This window comes from Chiloscyllium punctatum, chromosome 30 (genome assembly GCF_047496795.1).
Source record: "Chiloscyllium punctatum isolate Juve2018m chromosome 30, sChiPun1.3, whole genome shotgun sequence".
Lineage (NCBI taxonomy): Eukaryota > Metazoa > Chordata > Chondrichthyes > Orectolobiformes > Hemiscylliidae > Chiloscyllium > Chiloscyllium punctatum.
The window spans coordinates 14,868,539-14,875,157 of record NC_092768.1 but is presented as its reverse complement, the minus strand read 5'-3'; positions in this window follow the sequence as shown (position 1 = coordinate 14,875,157).

Genomic DNA, 6,619 nt, shown 5'->3' with positions numbered 1-6,619 from the left:
TGAGGATCCAGGGAAATTGCAGAAGGACTTGGACAGGCTGGGAGAGTGGGCAAAGAAGTGGCAGATGGAATATAATGTCAGACAATCTGAGGTTATATGCTCTGTGAGGAAGAATAGAGGATAGATTGTTTTCTAAATGGAGATAGGCTTCAGGGATATGAATGAAAAAGGGACTTAGGAGTCAGAGATCAGGATTCTCTTCTGGTTAACATGCAATATGTGTTTGTGTAAGTGGACTCAGTGTTTCCCTGAGTTCTTCAGGTTCCACTCATTTTCAGTTGCTTCATCAATGACCTTCCCTCCACATTAAGGTCAGAAGGGGAGTGTTCACCAATGATTTTTTGAAAATGTATTTGTGGGAGGTGGGCATCACTGGCTGCCCACATTTATTGCTCATCCCTAATTGCCCCCTTGAGGAGGTCTTGGTGAGCTGCCTGCTTGAACCACTGTAGGTTCACAATGCCCTTAGGGAGGGAGATCCATCATTTTCCAGGATTCCTGATGATACTAAAGGAATGGCGATATATTTCCAAATTCGGATGGAGAGCAGCTCAAAGGGAAACTATTAGGGAGTGGAATTCCCATGTATTTGCTGCCCTTGTCCTTCTAGATGGAAGTGGTTGTATGTTTGGAAGGTACTGTCTGATGATCTTTGATGAATTCCTGCAGTGCATCATGTAGATTGTACACACTGCTGCTCCTGTGCATCACTGGTGGAGGGAATGGATGTTTGAGGATGTGGAGATAATCAAGTGGGTTCCTTTGTCCCTAGATGGTGTCGAGCTTCTTGAGTGTTTTGGACATTGACAGGGACAACAGGAGAAAGTTTCCTCCTTGGTGGAGAGGTCAGAAACCAGGAGACAACTTCCGGGTGTTACCATTGATCAGAAACTCACCTGAACGGGCCACATTAACAAAGTGCCTATAAGAGCAGGTCAGAGGCTGGGAATCCTGCAACGAGTAACTCATCTCCTGACATGCCAAAACCAATCCACTGTCTGCAAGAAATGTTGATCTTGCCAGTCTCACAAATCTTTAAGCAAATAGACGTTAGGTATGGCATCTTGATATCCCACAGCGTCTCCTGATTAAAGGGAATCGTGAAGCAGCTGCTCATTACCTCACTGAGTTAGTTTGTAAATAGATACATTTGGGACCAGTTTAACCAGCTGGGCAGCATGGTTTCAGGGTTTGAGGGTGGGACAAAGAACATAGAACAATACAGCACAGAAACAGGCCTTTGGCCCTCCAAACCTGCACTGACACTGTTTGCCTTTCCATACTAAAACTGTCTTCACGTCCTGGATCCATATCCCTCTATTCCCTTCTTATTCATGGATTCATCCAGGTGCTTCCTGAATCCTGCTCCTGTGTCTGTTTCCACCACCTCCTCTGGCAGCACGTTCCAGGCACTCACCACCCTTTGTGTGAGAAGCTTGCCTTGCACATTGTTTTTAAACAACCCCCTGATGGCACCTTGAACCTGTGTCCCCCAATTCTTGACCCCTCCACTCTGGGAAAAAGCCTCATACCTTTCACTCTATCCAACTGCTACAGTCCAAGAACACTGAGGGAGAGCATTGCAGGAATTTGCTCTACAGATAGTAAAGGAACTTTGATGTTTTTTATAATTTAAAACAAAATCATTAAAAATCTCTTTGTACGCAGACATAGTCAGAAATGCAGTTCAGTTCTGCAGAGTGGAGTTTGACTCTATCCAAATCAAAAACCAAAGCCCTCCCCGATACATGCAATACTAAAAGGTATATATTGAGGGACTAGGACGGTCTGATAAAATGTCATCAGAATGTCATCAGATGGTGGTCTTTCCCCACTGTGCCATAGCTGCACCTACCCCAAGCTTTAGTCCGTCCCTCAGCAAATCGTCCTGGACCTTGGAATGTGCCAGTCTGCAACACTCGGTCAGGTCTACTTCTGGAATACCAAAGAGCATCTTTCACTGAGTTGATAGTCCTCCAGATCAATCAGTGTTTGTGTGGGAATGCATCCTAGGGAACAGACTGTATAGCACATAACCCCTCGACAAAAACCACTGCATCTTTCTCCAGAGTTACATTGCAAAGACACATTCCAGGAGGAGATATGTGTGACAGTCTCTACACCCTCTGCACCTGCTTCGAGGGTGGCCTGCAGTGGTACAGAGAGTCCAGGCATGCATGAAGGATCTCACAGGTAGTGCCCTTCTCCCCACAATCGGATTGTCCCATTGGTTTGATGTTGGCAAAATAATAAATTCAAACATGGTTGGGTTTTAGTATTCTGGGGCATAATTTAAACTGATTGACTAAATTCAAGTTGTTGTCAAAACTGCAACCAAGTCTCAGGTATCCATTTCAAAGCTAATTGTGACATCCTTTCAATTTTCCAGTACACTCTGAGACTGCCATCTCATCAGATCACAGGCACTTGTAATTTCTCAGTTCAAAACAGCATTCACTCTCTCTTAAAGGTCAGTACATGTCTTCAACTTCCTAACACCTCCCCTGAAAGAAAAAAAATAGAACCATCATAATGAAAAGATAGCTTCTTTATTTTCTAATTCTTAATCCCATTACAATGAAAGCCATAGGTCATTAATCTAAGTTCATATTAATTTCTGCATGCACACACACACATGAAACTTTGGAATCTATCTGTACCTTTTCCTTTAAATCTATGATAACACATCTGCTATCACATTTTTACAACCAACAACATGTACAATTTGAACATTAAAAGTCTGTAACATAAGACTCCAACAAAATAGTCTCATATTTTAATTTTAAATCTTTCCAAGATTGCAAGAGGATTGTGGTCAATGTACACAACTATCACTGACACATTGTTTGTCACATGTTGGAAGGCCAGCACCACACTCAATAATTCTTTTTCAGTGGTAGAGTATTTTCTTTGGAGGGTGTTGAGTGTCCTGGAAAAGCAGCTAATTGGTCGTTCAATTCTATCATCATCTTCCTGGAGCAGTACAGCTCCAACTCAGATATCGTGAGCATCGATTGCAACTTTGAAGGGTGTCAAAAAGAGTTTTAGAGCTAAAACTGATGCGGTGGTTAGTATTGCTTTTAAATTCACAAATGCCTCCTGGCATTGTTCTATCCACTGAAAATTTGTGTTCTGCTTCAGCAAATCTGTCAATGGTGCCATACACTGCTGATGTTTGGAACAAACTTCCAGAAGAATCCATTTAGTCCCAAAAATTGAAGCACCTCTGTCTTCAAAGTTGGTCGTGGAAAGGGGTGGGGAGGGAAATATATCTCTGGTGGTGGGGTCTGTTTGGAGGTGGCAGAAATGTCAGTGGATGATGCTGTTTATGCTGAGGTTGATGGGGTGAAAGGTGAGGACCAGGACGTTGCGTCCTTATTGCGGTTGGAGGGGTAGGCCCCACCACTAGGGATGTATTTCCTTCCCCACCCCTCTCCGCTTTCAGCAAAGACTGTTCCCTCTGTGACTACCTGGTCAGGTCCACACCCCCTACAACCCACCCTCCCATCCTGGCATCCTCCCCTGCCACTTCAGGTATTGCAAAACCTGCGCCCATACATCCTCCCTCACCTCCATCCAAGGCCCCAAAGGAGCCTTCCACATCCATCAAAGTTTCACCTGCACATCCATCAATATCATTTATTGTATCCGTTGCTCCCAATGTGGTCTCCTTTACATTGGGGATACTGGATGCCTCCTCACAGAGTGCTTTAGGGAATATCTCTGGGACACCCGCACCAATCAACCCCGTGGCCAAACATTTTGACTCCCCCTCCTACTCTGCCAAGGACATGCAGGTCCTGGTCCTCCTCCACCACCGCTCCCTCACCACCTGACACCTGGAGGAAGAATGCCTCACCTTCCGCCTCAAAACATTTCAACCCCAGGGCATCAATGTGGATTTCACCAGTTTCCTCATTTCCCTGCGCCTCCACCTTACACCAGTTCCAACCTTCCACCTCAGCGCCATTCTCATGACCTGTCCTAACCGCTAATCTTCCTTCCCACCTATCCGCATCATCCTCCTCTCTGACCTATCACCTTTACTCCTTCCTCTATCCACCTATTGTACTCTTTGTTACCTTCTTCCTAGCCCCACCCACTTCCCATTAATCTCTCCACTCCGGAGGCTCCCTGCCTCATTGCTAATGAAGGGCTTTTGTCTGAAATGTAGATTTTCCTGCTCCTCGGATGGTGCCTGGCCTGCTGTGCTTTTCCAGCACTACTCTAATCTAGATTCCTTACTTCCACCTCATGCACAATAGTAATAATCCTCCCCATCTTATTCCTGCATATGTCCTCATACTGCTGCAACCAACCTTCCAACTGAGTTCTGTGCTCCTGAGACAGATAGTTCACTAACCTATCCCCCTCCTCAAGGGCTTCCTCATTACTTCACATATTTTGAGACACATTAATCTCCATGACATCTGGATTTGATTCCTCATTCTGTGGGGCAGGAACTAACACCAGTTTCTCTTGTTCCCTGTCTCTATTTTAATAAAGTTTCAACATAAACACATGACATAGCTGACACAGATTTTTCTATCCTGTATCTTTACCAGATAGTTTACCTAATTCAGCTTTTTCTCAATTTGAGAGGGAGCACTAAACCTGGCTTTGAAGGGATCTCCTCCCACTGGTAACAATACTAATATGTCATCCCCTTGGGAAAACATTCAAGTATTAGTGTTTTTTATCTGCCACCTGTTTCATTCTATGCTGTGCCCTTTTCAGGTGCTGTTTAACTAACTCACCGACCCGATTTCATCTCTCCCACACCTCAGACACATAATCCAAGTGTGAGATCTCTGACTTTGGTCCTGTCAATTTTTCTTTAATTAATTTCAAAGTCCCTCTCACTTCATGTCCAAATATTAACTCAAAGGGAGTAAACTGAGTAGATTTGTTTGGGGCATTTCTAATGGCAAACAATGTGAATGGGATCCATTTATCCCAATCATTCAGGTAGGCCGGACATTAAGCTCTTAACATGGTCTTCAGTGTCTGATGCCACCTTTCCCAGACTCTCTGGGTTTCAGGAAAGTGCACACACTTGATTTTAAGTGCTGTATGCCTCAGCTATCCATGACTTTCTGAAACAGGTTAGCAGTGAAACTAGCCCCTTGGTCTGACTGAATCTCTCTGGGTAGCCCATACTGTGAAAAGAAAGCTGCTAACTCTTCCACCGCACTTTTTGCCGAATACTCCATCATGGAATTGCTTCCAGAATTCTGGTAGACACATCCATTATGGTTTGCAAGTACTGGTTCCAACTTTTAGTTTTTGGGAGGGACCTACACAATCAGCCATGACCCGTGTGAAAGGTTCTTTGAATGCAGGAATTAGCAACAAAAGTGCTGGTTTTATTCCCGTCTGTGGCCTACCTACCATTTGGCAGAGATGTCATGGACAGCAATGTTTAACCACATCCTTGTGCAGTCCAGGCCAATAGAAGTGTTTTTCTACCTCAGCCTGTGTCTTCCTCACACCGAGGTGACCTCCTATTGGTAATTCATGTGCTACCCGTAACACTTCCTGTCTGTATGCCACCGGAAACACAATCTGGTGCACCTCTGCCCATTTCTCCTCTGCACTAACCTGCCGTGCAGGTTCAATTTTTCAATTTTGATCATTGGTTAATTTTTGCAAAACAATACATTCAAACTGGATTGGATTTTATTTTTCTGAGTCATAATTTAAACTGATTGAATAAATATAAGTTGTTGTCAAAACTGCAAACAACTCAGGTTTCTATTTCACAGCCAAATGTTACAGATTTTCAATTGTCCAGTGCACTCTGGGACTGACATCTAGTCATATCACGCAGGAGATGTAAGCTCTCAGTTTCGAATAGCATTCACTCTCTCTCAAAGGTACAGTACACACCTACAACTCCATAATGCGGTCAATAGTTCAGGTATTTTCCCTGAGGTAGTGGAGTCCAAAACTAGAGGTCATAAGTTTAAGGTGAGAGAGGAAAGATTTAAAAGGAAGTTGAGGGGTAATTTTGTTCACGCAGGGACTGGAACATGCATGGGATGAGCTGCTAGAGGAAATGGTGGAGGTTGTATAATTACAACATTCAAAAGGCATCTGAATGGGTCTACAAATAGGAAGGGTTTGGAGAGATATAAACCTCGTGCTGGCAAATAGAACTGGAATAATTTCAGATACATGGTTGCCATGGACAAGCTGGACTGAAGGGTCTGAATCCGTGCTGTACAGCTCTATAATTCTATGACTCTCCTTTGCCCTCAGGGTCTTGAGGATACTCTGTGCTGACGACTTCTTGAAGGACTGGTGGGTCACAGCGAGATATTTCCAATTGAGGGCAGTGAGTGACCTGGAGGGGAGCTTGCAGTGATAACGTACCCATGTATCTGCTGTCTTTGTCTTTCTACATGGAAGTGGCCATGGGTTTGGAAGGTGCTATCTAAGTAGCTAACTATCGATCCAAGACGTTTATATTAATTCTGAACCTTCCCAGTGACAGAGCTTTCTCCTCTATCCCATGGTCTGGGCTGAATCCTCCTCTTCAGTAAAGACAGATTGACAGTATCCATTTCACACCTCCATCATGAATTGCAGATGGGGAGAATTTTTTGACCAGCTGAGG